General features: G+C 37.7%; 1 protein-coding gene across 1 annotated transcript in view; it reads right to left on the reverse strand.

The window, feature by feature from the left end:
• Nucleotides 1-22096, reverse strand: part of TENM2 (teneurin transmembrane protein 2) — a 1360160-nt gene that overhangs the window by 895283 nt on the left and 442781 nt on the right. The gene's annotated exons all lie outside the window — the stretch shown is intronic.

Raw genomic sequence — 22096 nt, forward strand, 5'->3', positions numbered from 1 at the left:
TTTTTAATTTGACAATTCACAACCATTAAAGGGATTTGTTTTAAAGAGATGATCTTGAGGACCGCAAAGAGACGTGGGATTCAGGACAGCTGATGTCACTGTGGGACATTTGAGGAGCAGGGGCCAGGAAAGGAGTGCTTTAATCATCATGAACAGCTCCCAAGGGAAGAAAGGGAAAATGTAAGTCCCACATGAGAATCAAAAAATAGTTACTGGTGAATTTCAGCACACAGGCTTGGACTTCACTCATGGCTGAGACTGAATGAAAATGATTGCAGGATGGCTAACACAGAGCAAACTATTCCATAGGCAGATCTGTCCTGTTCTCTGTGCACATCCCCTGAGAAGATGAGGGCTGTCCTTTCCCCATTGCCCACATCTTGGAAGAGGTTCAGTGATAAAGGGGAGCAGATGTTTAAGGACACTTATTAAAAGAGGAATTATTAACATTGTGATAATTAAAGACAGTTATTAAAACAGGAATTATTAACATGGTATTTCAAGGAGTCATTCTTAATGCTAGGCACATCAATCCTTCAATGTCTCTCTCCTTAATTTGCATAAACATTGTAACTGACAGCTTGTTAACAGTTCATTAAGAACACTAAAACCTTGTGATAAACAACAGTCTGCCAACCTCACAGTGGACACAATATCTAGTCATGCATTTTATCCACTTAAAAATCAACCCAGTTTACAAATGGTGGGTCCAAAATGTGGCTTGGCTGGTCTGTATGTTCATGCAGATAAGCACACAAACATCCTGCCACCCAGCTCTCATTAAGAACTGATTAGCAGTTAATTTATGTCTTTCAAGCTAGCTAACTTCACTGAGTAAATATCTCTATGACCCCTAAAAATGCTAAAATCATTTTATTTAAATAATTGCAAGTGTTAGGAACACCCTCCAATCCAGGAGAAGAAACTGGAAAAAACCAAATGCAGACACGTAGGATTTGCATTTCTTGTGTATTGCTTAAATACACACACACACACACACACACACATATGTGTGTGTGTGTGTATATATATATATATATATATATATATATGGCTTTTTCTTCCAAGTGTCTAACATGGAAAATTTTCCTGATTGCAGGTTGAAATATTCTGTGTAGGAGCAGGAGTCAACACTGCACCAATGCAGAGAAATCTATCTGTGTTTTCCTGGTCAGAATGCATCATAAAACTACAGGGTGTTGCCCTTCCTTATCTTTGGATGAAAGCCTGATTATAAGCTCATTTCAGTTGAACAAATCCCTCTGGACTCCCTGCTGAGCAGGGCATTTAAACTTGAAAGCGGAGAGGTCTTCATTTTCTGTACCCTGATAGTGTGTCCCCTGCAGCCCTGGCATCAGGATTCATGTGGATGCATTAAGATTCGAGAGGGCATCTCACATTAAAGCCTTTAGTCACTCTACTTTACATTTTTCTTCTGGAAATGGACATCAAATAGACTATTGCTATCCGTGGCATGCATCCTAGCAACCCCTCTTTTTCTCACCTGGAACTGTCTTCTCTCAAGGACGGGACATGTGAAATAAACATCGAACCATCCTAGAGAACACTCCAGTGTGCACACAGGGAAACTGCCTGGTGAGGTATTGCTACAGAGCCCTTTTGCAATATGAGAGTTTGGGAAAGAGATGAAAATCCCCTCAACAGGTAGATAGGTAGCTTTCTACCTATTAGCTTAGGGCTATTGATGTTCCTAAAGACTCACCTCAGAAGTCATGGATTTTGTTGATTTGCTTGAAAATAGACCTTCTGGGAGGCTGGTTGGTTGGAAATGAGAAATTGTTATGTTGAACTGTATATTGTGGGCTTCTAAAGTATTTTGAATATTATGAAAATGCTAGCCATAATTTTTTTTTAAAAAACTAGGATATTAGGTTACATTCAACTGGAATAGAATAACTGTTCTAATTGTCAAACTGTCATCAACACTATTACAAATGGCAAGCAGATACAATGATGACTTATGAAAGCCATGAGTATCTCAACCTTCCTGGGAATATTGTCAAAAGTACCAAGAAGTACTTGAGAACAGTGTGCAAAATTATCTTATATGCATTAACTCATAATAGTCACAATAATTTTATGTGTAGATTTTCCTATTACCTCTATTTTATGATGAGGAAACAATCCCACAGTGAACTATCTAGGAGTTTGCAGAGCGACTGAAAGTAGGAGAGCCTTTTTAAACCCAGACTACTGGTCTCCAAAGTCTGTGCTCTGGATTAGCAGATTAAACTGCCCAATAAATATCTTTATACATTCATTAACATTCTTTCCATAGCTTCAAAGAGGGGCCTTTAAGAACCCTCCTTTAAAAACCTTAAGGATGATACCCCATAATATGTCACATGTAGACTAGTCTGGTCTCTAGATCAATAGAGCTACAACAAGCACTTAAGTTAGTTGACTGACTGAGAACAAGGTTAATGTACAAACAATGAAAATGTTAATTTTGGTGTAAGTGACTACTCTGTCACAACAATGTTTTGCAAAACAGCCATTAACACTCAAATATAATTATCTTTATTGCCATTGTCAGAAAAAATACACTGAAAAGCATGGACCAGTGCCCTAAAATAAGCTGTTCCTGTTGAGATGTCAACAATACTTTTTTAATGTAAGTTTTGTTAACTAGAGAATCCTCTTTTAGTATCAACATTATTACTATTTAACTGGATCCCCAAAATACTTTTTACACTTTCAGGAGCCCTTTCCAATTCTTACTACTCTGGCCCCACTGATCCTAAATTTGACTAAAAGGCCTTTCTGCTCTGGTTAATTTAGTTTCGCTTTGAACTTTAAAGGATGTCTATTCTTTTCTACAATGGCCTTTAAACCATAAATACATTCATTTATCCATTCACTTATTTTGTTTCACAGCAAATGCTTTGAGTGTATACAACCTAAAGACTCAGTTTTAGTTTTATTAGTAGACAAAACAAAGATTTTTGCCACCCCAAAACATTTCAGTGGGAGAGACAGATGATAAGCAAAGTCAGTGATATATAAGTAAGTTATATAGTAGGTTAGAAGGCTTTATTAATAGTACTATAGAAAAAAGATAATGATATCATGGTAAAGCAGAGGTGGGAAGGGAATTACAATTGTACATAACCTTGATGTTTGAATTTGCAGGAGACAAGGTTAGATGGGAAGGTATCTGGGAGAAGACCACCCCAGGTAGGGAGAACAGCCAAGGCAAAACCTTCCAGGTTGGTGTGGCCTGGCTTATTGAAAGCTAATATGGCAGGGACGGGCGGGTGGAGGTGCGGCAGGGACTGGTATAAGATGAGGTCACAGAACTTTCAGGGTTCTACTGCAGAAAACGGAAAAAACAGCTACACCACGCTTGTGTCATACTCATTACACGGTGACATGGTCCTCACAGTATAGTAAGAACTAAGCATCTAGGAGCTCACATGGTTCTCTGAGTTGATCCTAGAATGTTTTAACAATTTAATTAACATTGTCAGAAATCGGAGGGCTCTTCAAAACTGGGATTTCAGGATTCTCTAGATGAATCAAAAGCTCTGACACCCCACAATTTTATTCAGAGAGGGCAACGATTAGATGTCTATGTTTCAAGGACATGTGCATTTCAGGTTGCAAAATGCTCCTGTCTCTGGTGTCCCAATTTGTTAGGTGACTGAGTACATTTTGCAGAATGTAAATCTCTGTACCTGCTTACTTTAAAACATGTCTATTATTTTGCTTTCTTTTCCTTATCTTTTCCTTTACCATTTTGACTATTATTTTTCCTTCAAGGTTTAACTTAATTCTTACCCGCTCAATTAAAACACAAAAATTCTCTGTTGCTGCAAAGTCCTGGAATATTTACTATTTGGTAGAACTTGGAGTGAGTTTCCTCTCTTACCTTGCAACTTGTTTTTTAATCTGACTTTAGTCCCAATGAGACCAGGGTTTCCCCTCCTTGAATCTTCTCAGTCTTATAACATAAGCATTTTTATTCATAGTTTACTGAAGAGAAGTCACATAACTCATCCAAAGAAGCAGAGAAAGTGATGTGAAAATTCAAGATCACAGTCTAGGTCTGTCTGGCTTTTGAATGGATGCACTTTCCATAATGTTAGGCAAGGGATGTGCTGAAATATATGATGTAACTTTAAACAAAGCCATCTCTTTGTTTCAGGCATTCTGACTGAGCATGGCTTTTCAGAGCTCCAAGCAAAATACGAAATGATGCTGATGAAACTTTATCTTTTCAGATACCCAGTCATCAACATATTTAAATTATTTTATTTATATATATATATATATAATCTTTCATATATAGATCTTTTATATTTTATTATATATATAATCTAAGTATGGATTGCTTAACATGGTTTTCTACATTATTCAAATTATTGAACTTTCCCAAAATGCTTTGTTGTATTTAATGTTAAAGTTTAAATTACCCTGATGCAATCATAACTTTATAAAAACAGCATGTTTATTTATTGATAAATATTTATAGGATAATGATTTTTACTCATTCTCAATAACAAAGGATATTATGTAATTTACTCATCATCTCCATCACCAATTGCTTTTACAAATTTTGATTTCCTTGTACTTGACCTTTTAAAAACCAAACACGACAAACCCCAAGAATATTAATATTTTCATCCTTCCAGAGTAGATATTAACATCTTCATGGGGAAAAAAAAAAGTTATAAAAGAGAAAAGCACAGGTTGAATCCAACATCAATCACACACAGTTTTGAAAGTATCCAAACCTCCATGTCCTCCAAATGGCCACAGCTTCTTCACTATTTATACTCTGCTCATTGTTCTGATATAGCTAAATGGTCAGAGGTTTGCTTACAAAACATTGCCTTTCTTAAGTTTCAAAATGGAAGAAAATATAGTCCGTGGTTTACCAAATGGAAACATTAAAATAAAATATGGCAACAAAGCCATCTTTACAAAGTGACCCAATCAGTGTGTTGGATGTTCACCTTCATTAGGGACTATGGGTTCAAAGTCTTGTATGAAAGAATGGAAAATATTTTGATTCTCTATATCTCTACAGAGCAGTTTAATTTTGTGGGGAGGGAGACGAGGCTGCACAAACACTAAGTAATACATTATCCGATGCAAATCAATCCAGTAAAAATAAAAACAGAAATGTCAAAGGGAAAGCGGGGTCAGTCTCTGAATGTGCACAAAGGGAATGAGGGACATGAACTATCAGAAAAAAAAGAATATTAAATATAGGCACTTTGGAGTCCCATTCGTGCTTCAGGAGACCTGAAGGCCCTCTGAGACCTGAGGAGGACTTGAAGCCCATCTTAAGAAGTGACTTCTATTCCCAAGTCCTAACGGCAGACTTCGTTTCCTTGAAATTCCGTGGACCCATTTAACACACTCTCTTCCCCAGTGGAAGCCTCGAATGTTTTAGTCAGAGAATCTCTCAGCTGTACTGTCCTCTTTTACTTTCCATTTCCTTCCTGCAATGTTTTAGAATGACACATATTGGCTTTTACTCACTTTATATCACCTGCTGTTTTGATCACAGGACTCCCCTTGTGGCTCAGACGATAAAGCATCTGCCTACAATGAGGGAGACCCGAGTTCGATCCCTGGGTCAGATCCTCTGGAGAAGGAAATGGCAACCCACTCCAGTAGTCTTGCCTGGAAAATCCCATGGATGGAGGAGCATAGTAAGCTACAGTCCATGGGGTCGCAAAGAGTCGGACTTGACTGAGCGACTTCACTTTCACTTTTCTTCGACCACAGAAAACATCATATTATATGTCAAATGCAGAAGTGGATACGCTCTGTGAACAGGCACTCGAGGTGTGTCATTAACATGTAAAAAGAAACTCTAGAAATATATCAAATCCTCTCTGTCCATACAATCTTTGCTTTTAAATCCTGGTGAAATGAGCAAGTACCTACTCTCTCATGTCCTAAAGAAGACAGAAAACATTTCAAAAGAAAACATGAATTAAGGAAGGAAATAAAAGTGATTAAAGGTTTACAAACTATGGCATCAGTGTGTGTGTGCAGGTGTGTCTCTTAGAAATATCTTCATATAAATTTATTTGCATGCTCAGTCACTAAGTTACATCTGACCCTGTGACCTCATGGACTGCAGGATGCCAGACTCCTCTCTTCATGGAATTTCCCAGGCAAGAATACTGGAGTGAGTTGCTAGGTCCTTCTCCAGGAGATCTTTCTGACCCAAGGACCAAACCTGCATCTCCTGCATTGGCAGGTGGTTTCTTTACCACTGTACCAACTGGGAAGCCCTATAAATTTATTTTAAAAAATGCAAACTCACCCAAAGTTAATGGAAGTACAGCCACCTCGGCAAGGGTACCAGTGTTGCAAGCCGCCTGGTTGCATCACTGCAAAGGCAGAAGTGCAGAGTTGGAGCCAGCTTCACCTCTCACCGCTGTATCCTGATGGCCAGCTGCTCCACATTTCTGAGCTTCTGTTTCTTTGATTATAGAAAGGGAACCATTTCACTTCTCTTGTGAGGATGCTGGAAGTCCTAAACTAGATAATGCATGGAAAGCACTTAGCATCGTGCCTGGGTCAAAGAATTATAAATGACAAATATAATTGGCCAATGATGTGCGTAAGGAAAGGGGAAGAGAGAAGGCAAGGGAAAAAGTGTCTATGTTCCTTAGGCTGAAATGAGAATAAGGAAGAGGCTCAGTGCCATGGGGAGGCAATGTGAATGGGTATAATCAATATTTAAGAGATCCATCTGGCAGTGGGGTATATATAGGCTCTCCTGGCATGGGGAGAGAGGTGGCAGGGAGATGAAGTGGGAGACTGCCACGGTTCTCCACGTGCAGAATGATCGAAGGGGACAGGGATGGGGGCTCTAGAAATGGATAAGAAGGGGTGATCTAAGAGGCTCTGTTGGGAAAGACTCAGCAGGTGTTGGTGATAAATTGGACGTGGAAGGCGAAGAGGAGAGTCGAAAATAACTCCCAGATAAGGGCTTCAGGGAGCTGGAAGAAAACCGGTGACAGTGACAAAAGGGAGGACTTGATAGGTGTCCTCCTATTACCTTCAAAGTGAAGTGACCCAACTGATAGAGTTACCAAGCAGCGCTTCTAAATTTGTAACCCTGGGTAATTAATGTGTGGGGCAAGGTGAAGGGGGTAAGGTATATATTACGATAGTAAACCACATTTTCTTTTAGATTTGCTTTGAAGTTTCGCAATCAATTTAGCAATGGATGGAAACAATGACTATGTGAAGGAAAGAAACAAAAAAATAACTCCCGTGCTTTGTTTTGGGATGAAATGACAGTCCTGCTTGAGAAAGACAAGGAATCAATTATACATAAATCTCTACAGCATACGAAGAGAAAAAGACAGTAGTTCTCTGCATGAATCTGGTTTTGGAGTAAGAATGTCAGTACCCATTTCCACTGTGCTCCTGAACTTATGCTCAGTAATCATTAAAACGAAAACAACACAAACACAGCCAGGGAATAATGCTCACGCGGCTGTAGTACTGAGGCAACTTCACAGCTGGGCCTGTTTGGGGAATCCTGCAGTAAGTCTGGCCTAATGTGGCATTGTGCCAGTATCTGCGTCGCCAACCCCTGTCATACGTCTTTCAGAGGCACCTGACAGTTCGTTTATTTTGTAAACAGTTGCAAAGCAAAAACAGAAACAAAAAAGTAATGTTATACTTTAAGTTGCTTAAAAACTCCTTGCAATTAGGAGCCCCAAATGTATCTAACTCAAAACAACGCAGTAATGTTCTCAGGATTGGTGTAAATGCAATACAGAGATAAGAATTTACAGTGTTCCATAAGCAGGGCAATTGTGATACCAGATTGCATTTACTTTTATCTTGACCAAAGTCACATTATCTTCTGCAACCATAAAGAAATTGCACTATCATATAAATCTGCTTAAAGGAATTGGCACTGTTACAATAAAGACATCCATGTACTATGGTTCATTCTCTGAAACGCACCCAAATGCCAGTGTCTAAAAACAGAGACTTGATTTCTTCCTGGATTGCCATGAAGCACTCCCATCACTCTGACACACATATCCCTCAAACTATGTCAGAAGCAGGAACAAATTTCCTAACCCAAACTGAAAAGTCCTTGGCTCTCCAAACGACTATAAATTGCATGGCTAAGTGCATATGGGCACAGGGCTGTCACAGCTACTCCTCCTGACAATTCATCATGGCATACTAATTCTATAATATCATTACTGCGTCTCTTCTCACTGTACTGATCCAGCCAGTTAATTTAATCAACTAATAATAGATTCAGAAATGGATGCAAGGGGCCCTAGCACTTCAAATTATATTACTAGAGACGTACCTCGGTGAGGAGGGTCCATTCCTCGCCACCTGACATAACCTCCAGAAGTTAGGCTGCCTAATAAGGTAGGCGAAGTTACCTCTGAATATTTCAGTTGGAAAGTCACAACTGCAGAATTTTCTTTCAAAATCAATACTTTTTTGCTTAGGATATATTAACCATGTCAACAGGGGGAAAAAAAACTCTTTTTCTAAGTGCCGGGTTCATTATAGATATTAATAAGACATAAGAACTCTGAAGTTTTCATATGAGTAGAAGAAATCAGAGTTCTATGATTAACTACAAAGTGAGCCATTCAAGGATGGACAATTAATTTTATTAAATTTTAATCTTCTCTGCAAATGTCAATGATAATTAGAAAACATTATTCTTTAACATCACAGTCCATCTTGCATGTCATGAAGAGTAATACGTTAATTTATTATGAAGAAAAAAATAGCCTGAAAACATAATGTTAAAAGACATACAACAGGTAAAGTAAATGCCACAAATATGCACATATAATTTATTCAAGCATATAGTAAAAGCTATAACATATTTTTAGAAGTCACTTATTTGAAAAAAATATATCTCCTTTTAATACCTTTCTATCACAATGAACAGAGATATGGGTGGAACAGAGATAGACAGAAAAGTTCAAGTGTGGTAAGTCTGTCAGCCAACTTTGCACCTAGATTTGCTGCACAAATAACATGTGGATTAATTAAATGCTATTCGTTTGTCTTGGCAGTGAGTTTTACCTGTATAGAGTCATGAGGAAAGAGAATCAGCTTGCAAAAATCTTTCATCACTGGAGCATCTCAAAGTCACTACCGCTTGATGAAAACTTGTAATACAACAATGTCTATGTAGTATAGTATTAACAGGTTTTACTGAGGTGATATTTCCCACGTAAGTTATGAACATCTGAACATATCTGGTCCTTCCGCTGATTTGTTCCACTAGTGGAAAGAATGACTCTTACTCTTCTAGATGGAGCAATGTTTTCAGAAGTCCAAAGATGAGAGGTCATAAACAAGCATTTTGTGTCCTGAAAAGGGACTTAAGATGGCTTAAATTTTGTCTGTGCCTTGCATTGTATTAATACATTTAATGATTCAAACTTAAAAGACTTCATATATTAAGACAAATCTGCATTCTTTTACTGCAAAACACAAGATGTGGCTCCGTCATCTACTCAGACACAACAGTTGGATGAAGTCAAGAAATGAGGCACTAATTCTCCAGTCAGCCAGGGTCCTAGCTCACCTCGGTGGTCCAAATGATTGCATAAATCTCTGGCTAAGTGTTAGCTACTGTTTTCATATCATATGGAACTAACTTTATCCATTTATGTTACCTATATTACCTGGACACTGTAACGAGTAGAATTTCCAAATTCTACTTAATCAAACAAAACCTTTAAATAAATGAACTATTTACAAGATAGAGACAGACTCACAGAGAAAACCAAAGGGGTTATATGGTTACCAAAGGAGAAAAGTAGATGTGGGGGATAAATTAGGAATTTGGGGATAACATATACACATCACTATATGTAAAATAGATAACCAACAAGGACTTTCTCTACAGTACAAGGAACTCTACTCAATATTTTGTAATAACCTATATGAGAAAAGAGTCTGAAAAAAGAACATTTTATATATATATATATATATATATATATATATATATATATATATATAATATCACTTTGTCCTATACCTGAAATGAACACAACATTATATACAAACTATACCTCAATAAGGAGAAGGCAATGGCACCCCACTCCAGTACTCTTGCCTGGAAAATCCCATGGACGGAGGAGCCTGGTGGGCTGCAGTCCTTTGGGTCGCTACGAGTCGGACACGACTAAGTGACTTCACTTTCACTTTTCACTTTCTTGCACTGGAAAAGGAAATGGCAGCCCACTCCAGTGTTCTTGCCTTGAGAATCCCAGGGACGGGGGAGCCTGGTGGGCTGCCGTCTATGGGGTTGCACAGAGTCAGACACGACTGAAGTGACTTAGCAGCAGCATACCTCAATAAAAATAAATTCTAAAAATTAAATATTATTCTAATACAAAGATTTTTATAAAACATGTCTATCAAAAAATTATTACTTTGATTTTAAAACAGGCTTTCAAATTTTCTAAAGATGATGATAATTTTACAGGAAAGACTCATGCATTTAGAGATATCGACCTTAAAACTCCATGTGGAATTGCTTCTATCCGTGTCAGAAAATTTTACAACAAAATGTGTTTCTACAAAAAGTCAGTACCCACTTTGTCTGAATTGTTCCTTTTTGTTAAAAAAAGTGAGAAAACTGTATCAAGATCAAGCTTCTGTATAACTATTTTGGGAAACAAATGTAAATTCAGTAAAGTGTCCACCCAATGTCACCCTTTGCTAAATGTGATTCAAATCATGTTTGCCTAGCCTAAATGCAAGGCATCTTCATGGGCACTGTAATAAAACAAAACAAATAATTTTCCTTTCATCAATATACAATAGCTTTGTTCATTATTGAGAAACGTTAGGTGGTAAAGCATTGAGTGCTATGCATTTTATGCCTAAATCAATGTACTGTCTTGCAGTTATGCCACCTAATGTGTTTTTAAGTCATCCACTACAGAGATCAATGCGATTCTTATTTGATATTCAGTGTTAAGTTCAGCCTCATAAATTTAGAATTGCACTCTGTTATTTTGATGGTTATATATTAACCACGTACTGAAAGTTTTATGATTTTATACTCAGCCTGGCTGTAAATCACACGGGTTCCATACGTAAGGCATAGGGTCTGGCTTGATTTTTATTACTCTGCTCAGAAGGCAGCGGATGGATGACTGGATATTTGAGGGAGGCAAACCTACAATGTGTTTGGATAAATACCTGAAGTCTGTGAGTATTAATGGCATGGTTCAGAAAATTCAAATTAGACAACTCACGGCAACCAGCCTCACACACATGGATAATAATGCAACAGGAGGTGTCACAAATGGGCAATCTTTTACATTAGTATTGTCACTGGCATAGGCCCGGGCCTTTTATAAATTCATGGTGTTCACTGTAGTGAGTGAGTCTGACCAACATAGCCACACCTAGGCTAAATGTAAAAGGAGTGGCCTCATATTATCCAGAGAAAATTACAATTAGAAAATATACACCTATCCCTATGTGCATGGCAACACTATTCACAATAAATAAGACATGGAAACAAGCTAAACGCCACTGACAGATGAATCGATCAAGAAGATGTGGCGTGAGTGTGTGTGTGTGTGTGTGTGTGTGTGAAAGCGAAAGTTAGTTGCACAGTCGTGTTCAACTCTTTGCAACCCCATGGGCTGTAGCCTGCCAGGTTCCTCTGTCCATGGAATTCTCCAGGCACAAAGACTGCGGTGAGTTGCCATTTCCTACTCCAGCGGGTTGTCCCGACACAGGGACCAAAGCCGGGTCTCCTGCTCTGCAGGCAGATTCTCTACTAACTGAGCCGCCAGGGAAGCCCATATATATGTGTGTGTGTATACACACATATATGTATATGTACAAATAAAGGTATGTGGTATACATACCAAGAATGAAGTAATGCCATTTGCAGCAACACGGATGAACCTAGAGATTATAATACTAAGTGAAGCTAGTCAGGAGGAGAAAGACAAATATCATATGATACCACTTACATGTAGAATCTAAAATATGACACAACTGAACGTGTCTATGAGACAGACTCACAGAGACAGAGGACAGATTGTGGTTGCCAAGGAGGAGGGGAAGTGGGAAAGGGATGGCTTGAGAGTTTAGGATCAGCAGCACAAACTTGTATATAAAGGATGGCTAAACAACAAGTTCGTACCATATAGCACAGGGAACTATAGTCAATATCTTGTGATAAACCATAATGGAAAAGAATATGAAAAAATGTGTATATTCATATAAATGAATCAGTTTACTGTACAGAATAAATTAACACAACATTTTAAATCAACTATACTTCAGTAAAATAAATTTAAAAAAAAAAAGAGTGATCTTGATGAGAGAGACAGAAAGAGATTTGTATAATATTGTCACTCAATCTGAGACCTATATATTATTTCAGAGATTAAAAAGTAATGATAGATCCCAACATCACCTCTTTGAAACGATCAACTGCATTGTAACACTGGAATAGATTAAAAATACAATCTGATAGAATAACCTCTGATTTATGTAAAAAACCGCTGGAATTAAATACATAATGATCATCAGAACCAGTAAAATAAAAAATCCAGATAAAGCCTTTTTTAAAAAGATGTCAAAATGGTACAGAATCAGATACAATAATAAAAATTTCTTCTACAGAAATGGTATTCTTCAGTTAAATTACAGATATCAGTCCACTATAAATGTTTAATCTTTATTCTATTCCAGGAGATGAATACTTGGCAGGATCTCAAATGCTCATGTTCTCTGAAATGTGTATTTAGTCCATTTACTGTATTTTTGTCATAAATTGAAGCAGCTTTTTTTATTTCAATGACATATTTTCAGACTCTGCACTCATCTCCCTAAGTTAAACATGCAACATCTTAGACTATGACGAAACTGACAGACGTGACAAAACATTTCCAAGGGAATTATACCAGGCTGGGCCAAAAGTTAGATCAATTTTGATTTAGTGGCATTTAGCAGAATGTAACAGCCACTATTTTTTTTTTTCCCAAACCATTGGGAAGTACAAACTGCCTGAACTTTCTGTTCTCCCTGGTAGAATATTTCCTTGATTTCTGAGTCAAGGGAGAAACATAGTTAAAAAGTATTTCATATCTTCTTTCACTACTTCCAAGATTGATAAGAGACAATCTCGTTATGACAAAAAAGTCTGACCCTGCTCACAAATATAGGTGGCAACAAGTCACCAGGCAATCACTTTCCTTACTGCAAGAAGTGGGGGAAAAAAATATTGACAGATTACTGAAAGATAGAAATTGGGCTATCTTTCAGAGATCTGTGAAATATTTTTTAAAGAAGAAAAGAACCCATTTTATTTGCAAAGTTGGCATTGGGTTCACAAGATCGACATTACATCAGTGGTTCTCAAATCTGAATGAGAGTCAGAATCCTCTGGCGAGCTTGTTGACATACAGATTGCAGACTGATGCAGGAAGTCTAGGGTGCGACACCTGATAATGTGCATATCTACGAAGTTTTCTGTTGACAAACCTGAGGTTGCTGGTCTGGGGACCATACTTTGAGAATCACTGCTAAAAACACTTGGAGATTCTAAAACGTCATTAAACTGGAGAAACACAAGTAACCTGTTAAAGCTAAATAATGTTTCAGTATAGCTTCCTCATGAAATTTCAAATCCCACTACACTCAGTTTGGCATCTAGAGATTTATGTAACAACAAGCACCCATAAAGTGTATCTTGGTCAGCCTTCTGATAACGTCTTTCAGTGAAAATGCTCACTTTAAGTAGCAAATGTATTTCTTGCATTTGCATTTCTCTATTCTTTTTCCACACACGTATGTGGTTTGATCAGTAGTGATTTAGTCAAAACAGATACATTTAAACATTAACCCTTACACATATATAGATATTATAAATAGAGCACTTAATAACTGAGAGATGAAAAAAACTAACCTCTCATGGTTTCAGGGGCATTCTGCACACTGAAGATTATGCTTGCCAAAAATGTTTGAGTGTCGGGAAGATCCCATGGAGGAGGGCAAGGCAACCACTCCAGTATTGTTGCCTGGAGAATCCCATGGACAGAGGAGCCTGATGGGCTATAGTCTACGGGGCACAAAGAGCTGGGCACGACTGAAGAGACTTAGCATGCATGCATGCAATGTGGTTTAGCAGACTAACAGTGAGAGCCCATGTTTTCTAGATTATTTTATAACTTTGAAAAATTTCTTCAAATCTCCTGGAACCTTGGGGAGAAATTTTAAGTTAAGCCATTTAGTTGCCTCTCACTAGTGTGTGTAGACACACTCCCACACACAAATGAGATAACAAATATAGCTTTTGAAAACTGAGAATTTAGATCAAGTTCTTGGTCTTGCTTCTAGGACTGATCCTCCATTTCTTTCAGTTAAAGACTCAACATGCTTCAGAAAGATTAGAATTCTGTTTGTATTATACAACTAAAAGCCACAGAGATACATGTTCTCAAATAGTATGTATTTCTAGGGACAAAGGAATTAGTAACTGACCTACCAAATTTTAAATCAAATTCCTTAGAATGATCGGAAAATAGCACAGTTCTGTAAGTATTCATTTATACGCATAAAACTAAGGTATGATCTAGTTTTGATGAATTACAGTACCATGCTTTCTAGCCTCTTAGCTTCAGAGAATTTAAGTAACTTGCCCAACAGAACACAGTGAAGCAAACGCTAGACTCATGTTTGGAATCTATCTCAGTTACAAGACTCATACTCTGATCACATAACTGTGTTTCCATAAATTGACTAAATATGTTCCTCTGTTCATGGAATTTACACTTATTTTTTTTCCCCCAGGGAATGTAATATTTAAAAGAAAGGAATGCCTATCCAATGTTTGGTTTCAGATACTGGATTATTTGGATATGGCTGGAGGTTTACAGGTCCAGTTTCCATTTAATCACACATACACATAGCTGCCTATTCTGATAGAACATTCTTTACAACACTAAATACAAGGCACTGAAGTGTACTTTAAAGCACATATAATTAAAAATTAAATGAACTCACTTGTTTAAGGACCCAGAAACATTGTAAATTCCTTCTGAGCCCCTGGTCAACCTCTAACTTAAATAAATACAAATGACAGGGGAAGTTGCATTCCTCTCAGGGGTTCTTTCTGGAATAATTTTAGGTCTGCTTTATGTATACTAAGGAAGCTGTCAGTTTATCTGATCTTCAAACACATTGTCAACTCTACAAGGAGAATCTTTGGCAAATCAGAAACTGTTCACTTAAATGCATTGAATCCTCCCCCCGCCATCCACACTCCCCGCACCCCAACACCTTGTCAATACAAAAGCTTCATTCTCTATAACAGTTTTCTTGTTATTTGGAAGCTTTGCTACTTTTTATAATTGAGTTGCAGGGAATGTAGCTATGATAAAGACATTGCAAAGAATTTTATGTCTATACCACCAAATGGAATAAATCAATTCATTGAGCATATGGCTTATTAGGCTTAAATAGCTCTTTTCCAAGATGATTCGGAGCACCATATTTTGAAAGATAAGGTAGTGGGTTGTTGTTTTTGGATATGTGCCTTCATAAAGATAGGCCATCTGTCCCAACAAGTGAAAAGAGTCGAATGCTTTGATTGCTATTTTCCTAATCAAGACTAATTCTAGCATATTTTACTGTACTGATTAACCAGATCTGACATTAGATCTTGGAGATGTTTGCTAGTATCATCACTGAAAGAATTTCATGCTGTCCACAAATATTTCTACACACTCCATGCTTAAAATGTAGGAATTTTATTTTCTGATAGTAGAGATAAATAATGCTAAAACAATGCAGTCATATCATCATGAAAGCATAGAAACAGAATTTATACTATCTAAACAGGGGAATGAAATCAATATTAGTTACAAGGTTCTACTGACTCATTCGAATTATTTTTTGATACTTTCCTTGTGACCTAATTCTACTAACATTAAAACAAAAAAACTCAGAAAAGCAGAAGGATTTCAAAACTACGAGAAAATTCTATGTGATGTCATCATTAAGTGTTAGGTATCATCAAGTATCACTTATATTACTGGTATTTCTCTTACTATCAATAAGATAAAAAAAAAAAACTTGAGTAACAAAATTGGCATAAGCACTTTAACATACCAATATACATACAATTTTACTTAAAAATGCTTTCTTTGTGTGGTGGTGGTGGTGGCGCTCAGCTGTGTCCTACTCTTTGCAACCCTACAGACAGCAGTCCTCCAGGTTCCTCTGACCATCGAATTTTGCCGGCAAGAATAGTGGAGTGGGTTCCCATTTCCTCCTCCGGGGGTCTTCCAGGGGGTCTAATCTGCATCTCTTGCTTCTCAGGCACTGGCGGGCAGATTCTTTACCACTGAGCCACCTGGGAAACCCTTTCTTTGTATAAAGGAATTATATTCTTATTATTTAACAAATCAGAAAAATAGAACATGTACAAAACCATCCATAATCCTATTGTGTGTGCACACCATTGTTAGTATTTTTGAGCACATGCTTCTGGTCTGCTTTCTATGTGAGTTTATCTTTTTTTTTAAAAGCTTAATTGGTTCTATAATGTGCATGCCAATTTTTAGAATGCTTATTAACTTAACAATAGATGGGTGAACACTTCTCTATGTTATTAAAATTTCACAATCACTTTTGAAATTGCCCCTTCAGGATATGGAAGTTTCTTCTACCATTTTTGCAACTTTTCTATAAGTTTCTCCACTTCATTATGTTTAAATATTCCTATCACCTTTTCTTGAGCACTAAAAGCTGAGCAAAACAAATTCCTGTCTTAATTAGCAAACATCTCTGTTTACCACACTGAATCACTAATTATTCCTTGTAATATGAATAAACCTTTTAAAAATAGAATTCTTACTACTTATTTCTTTTCAAATGACATCTCTGAAACTTTTCCTATGTAGCTTGACTTGAGTTCATGTTTGTGAAGGACATGATCATTAAAACACTCCCCAAATGACTTCTGAATAAGGTTGTCTTTTAAGTTTTATTCAGTGAGATGATTTTATTACATTAAGTGACAGCAGCCTCCATTAAAAACACTTGCAAACATTTTTGTTTGTAATTATATACACATTAGATTTTGGGGAAAATATACAGAAAGCACACAGGTGTAAAATACTATTTCTGACTGATACCTAGCCCCAAAGTATGTACTTTAGCACATCTCTAACACACTCAATAAGCTTGCTATTATTAACTAAAGACTGCATTTCAAGTACATTATGGCATCACTTGAAGTAATAGCAACTGAAATGTATCTACTTAATGGAATCGATCTTTCATAAAGACAGCAGTAAAGTATTATCAGAAGTCACTTATTGAACTTTATTCTCAATGATATAATAAAAAGTAGCATGTCAGGAATAAAAATGTCATTTATCATCTGAATCTCTGGCACCTCAGAAATGTTATCAAGAAGTAGGGGCATTCCTTGAGAAACACAATGAAAGTAAGGAATACTCTTCTGCTAAAGCTTCTTGTCAAAAGATCCCAGATTCATTCATACTCAGACTCAAACACTAAAGTCACATAGAGATAGATTCTTGAGAAAGGGCAATGTTCATTGCATTTCTTTTTTCCAATTCAACTCCTTAACTCCTCCAGTTTCAAGATTCCCCACGATTTTGAGAGGTGGAAGTATTTGAGAGATTTTGCTTTGATGGAGACTGAACATTTTCTTGACCATGTTTCTTCATGTTTTTTTTCCCCCCTCTGTGCTTGGCTTTCTTTTCTTTTTCCTTTTGTTTTTGCAAATTAAGTTTTATTTAAGGCAAAATGAGGACTGCAGACTGGGAAACAGCACCTCAGATAGTTCTGAGGAACTGCTCCAAAGGGGCAGTAGGGAAGATCGATACGTAAGATTTTGGTTTGGGTCTATGGCATACCACCCTGAATGCAGCTGATCTCATCTGTGCTTGGTTTTTAAGGTAAATATTAGAAATTTTACGTCTTTAACTAAATCAAGAAGTCTCAATGAGCCACAGTGGAGTTAAGGGAATGAAATGAAGTTTAGGGGTTTCTCCAGAGGGGGAAAAAAAGGTTTGGTAAAGTCTGATTCTTTGTATGAACTTTCCACTTGCAGTACACCTCGGTATTTAATGGCGATGGATTCTCTTCCCAGGAGGAACTTCTGTTTCTGTGGAAGTTGAAAATAAATGGCCTGTGGACCAATAGCCGTGGCTTGTGCTTTTGTTTGTCCTATAAGTGATTTTATTTCATTGAATTTAATCAATTCAAATACTAAGTGACTTCACAACTTTAACAAATTACTTAAAAAAAAATTTGAATATAGTTGATTTACAATGTTGTGTTAGTTTCTGCTACACAGCAAAGTGAATCAGGTATGTATACATATCTCCCCATTTCCTGGATTTCTCTCCCATTTAGGTCACAACAGAGCATTGAGGCGAGGTCTCTGTGCATACAGTGGGTTCTCATTAGCTATCTGTTTTATACACAGTTGTGTGTTTATGCGGGTGGACCTGGAGACTGTCATACAGAGTGAAGTGAGTCAGAAAGAGAAAAGCAAATATCACATATTAATGTGTATATGAGCAATCTAGAAAAATGGTACAGATAAATTTATTTGCAAAGGAGAAATAGAGACACAAGCATAGGGAACAAACATATGCCACCAAGAGGGAAAAGGGAGTGGGATGGATCACGAGAATTCACAACTTATAAGAAATACTGATTTCTGATTTTATTTGGGAAACCAGAAGATCTGGAAAAATTAGATACTGATGTCAGGGTGGCAACAACCAACCAGAGCAAGGTGCATCTCCTTTAACTTGACACATGTGCTGGCCCTCGTAGTTCCCACCACTTGCAAAACACATAAACTTAGACCTCTAACCACCAAACACCCAGCCATCTATATCACCTACCTTGTTCCTATGGCATCTGAATTTGAGACCACTGTTTTCAAATACCCTATATCTTTACAAACCAGTTACCACCAACCATCACTGTAATAGCAACGTTCCTATACAGTGACAAGAATCCTATAAAAGATGATGACCTTGAAGGTCTCTGAAGCAAAGGCAAGGCACGTGGAATACTTCAAATGTGTATAGAATTAACTTACCCTCATTTCTTTTGCTTGCTTATTTGCATTCAGTGTTTATCAAATGAATTGCTAGTGTGTGTTTTCTTTGAATGTTTAATTAATACTGTAAACAAACACCTTATTTTTTATTAAATGATTAATGAAGAATTACATTTATCCTGGCATCAGGAAATGCTGAATTCTGTCCACCACCCAGTGTCCGTGTGGCTCAGCGGGCTGGAAATTAAACTAACAAAACCATGGCATGGACAGCTGCTAAAATTATAACCTAGGCTAGGTAGGTACTTTCAAACCTGTAGGAACAACTCATTCCCCAAAGAGGCAATAGGATGCAGAAAATGAAATAAAGAACTAGAAGCCAGAAGGGTCTAGGTTATGATCTTGCTGCAGTACTTCTAAGCTTTTTTATCAGTGCATAATTGCCTTACAATGTTGTGTTGGCTTCTGCTGTATGGTGTGAATCAATCATGTGTATACACATGTCCCCTCCCTCTTGAGCCACCCTCCCAACCCCTTCATCGCACCCCGAGGTCACCACAGAGCACCCAGCTGAGGCCCCTGGGCTGGACTGCGGCTTCCTACTGCTATCGATCTTACACTTGACAGTGTGTGCACGTCACACCTAACCTCCCAGTTCATCCCCCTCCCAAGCCCACATATCTTCATGTCTCTGCATCTGCGTCTCTATTCCTGCCCTGGATCTACTGTATGATTTTAGATAAGACATCTCTCTTGTAGGACAGTCAGTTTCCTCATCTGTGAAGTACTTTCTGTTCACAGAGTTATGTGAGGAAAACATTGTGCTCTTTATAAAAGGCACTGTGTGAATCATAAATCAAGGAATAATGTTGATGGTAATTGTCTTAAAAATCCAACTGATAAAGCAAGGATGGTGGTTTCCTGCTGATACCCATTCACATTTTCTATTTCAGGGATTTGACCAGGCTTTGAAATATTCAATCAATTCTACTTCGGCATAAGCAACTAAGCATGCAATTGCAAAAAATAATTGAGCTCTTTAAGTCCATCGATAATACTTAATTCTATGAATATTCATGTGGAGAATAATGCAATTTCCACAGGCTGCCTAATGTCAGGCTATAAAGAGGGATAAGCTGATTTTGATTCGGAAACGAAAGCAAACCCATCATTAAACATCCTGGATGAGAACTGACAAGGTGAATTACTACACACTCTAAGCAAACTTTACAAGTAAGTTTAATTAAACAAGTCTATTCGTTCTTTGCAACCTCATTTAGACGCGTTTATTTAGGTATGGCATTTCTACTTAAAGACTTGGTGAGCCACTATCTTTGACTCAATTACTAAAGAAACTCTTGGCAGACGCTCAGACTTCTCTGAAGGGTCCTATTTGTATCCTGCATACTCTTCTGGTTGAAATTCAAATGAGAAAGTGTTGACATCACATGAAAAACAGCACTTTAAATTTAAAGAGGTAAAAAGGCTTAGTTCTTGGGTTTCTGAAATCCTGGATTACTTAGTGAATCCAGGACATTACCTGTTCCTCATCTGATGATGCTGTGAAATGGGAACAACTGTGCTAGGTCCACTTTGGGGCAGGTTGTTAGCACTGATTTAGCTTTTTTTTCTTTAATTGCCCTATATTAAGGCAAAAGTCTTTAAGGTTTAACACCTGGCACTACATGGTGAGACTAGTTAGGGAAAGATGAGCAGAAACAACTCTCATGGATCTTTGCTGAGTCTTTCACAGAGCACACCGTCAATCCCAGGAAGTGTCTCTGGAGTCTTCACTCGCTTGATTTAAAATAGAGTGTACTAGCCTGGCAGTATTCAAATTACTTTTATATAAAACACATAACATCTCTATGGGAAAGCTCACATTATGTGGAAATGGAAAATTGTTCAATGGTTATCTCATCTAATCCACACAGCAAGCCACAGGGATGGTGTGGGAGGCCTAGTTGTATAAAATGAGAAAATAAAGGGCAGTCAGTCTATGTAACCTGACCATGGTCCCACAGCTGGTCAGTCTCATACACATTCAGAAGTCACGCACAGCACCAAGGTCAACAGGCACTGGAGCAGCCCCGAAGTGGAAATAACACAAATCTTAATCAATGTATAAACAAACACAGTGTATTCATAAATGGAATATTATCCATCAATAATAAGGAATGTTGCACTAATACAAGGTGTAATACGGGCAAGCAAACTTTGAGAACAAGATGCTAAGTGAAAGAAGCTAGTCAAAATGACCATGTATTACATGATTCCATTTAGAGGAAATGTTCAGAATAGGTAAACTCACAGGGACAAGACAGACTGATGTCTGCATAGGCTGGTGGCTCAGGGGGAGAGGGAAGACGAGGGCGTGACTGCTTAAAGACTCAGTTTCCCTGTGGTGTCCTAACAATGTTCTAAAACTGATGGTGCTGAGGGCGGCACTACTCTGCGAATATACCAGAAACCAGAGAACTGCATACTTTAAATGGGTGAATGGATGCTATGTGAATTACACCTCAAGAATGCTGTTACTAAAAAATAACTTACAGGAGAAACTTGGAGAAGCACGGGCAATCTCTCAAGGGCATCAAGAAGTGGAAGGATATAATCAACACTCCCAGAGATGGTTGTTACTGATTTCTACAGTCAACAGCACTGTTTTTGCTTTCACCGGAGAATGTGGCAAAAAATAAAGTCTCCTGCAAGAGCAATTGTGACAAACCTCCTAGGGAGTCACTTCCGGCCTTACTGACAAAAATGGTGAAAGGGCTTCTTTCCTTCAAAGGTTTCTCTCTCTTGAAGGGGCTCCATCAGAGCTTTCTCATTTTCAAGAGCTTAAACTCGCTTCGCTTTCACTTAAGGCCCAGGTGATAGTCAATCATAACATTTGCCTGTAGGAATACTGCCTTCACTGTAAGGACAGGACCTTCTGATCTTCCCGGATGCTGATGGATAGTCAGTGATTTTGTATAACCCTGAACCACCATCATTAGTGTCTTATCAGGG

The sequence above is a fragment of the Cervus canadensis genome, chromosome 4 (assembly GCF_019320065.1).
Source record: "Cervus canadensis isolate Bull #8, Minnesota chromosome 4, ASM1932006v1, whole genome shotgun sequence".
Classification (NCBI taxonomy): domain Eukaryota; kingdom Metazoa; phylum Chordata; class Mammalia; order Artiodactyla; family Cervidae; genus Cervus; species Cervus canadensis.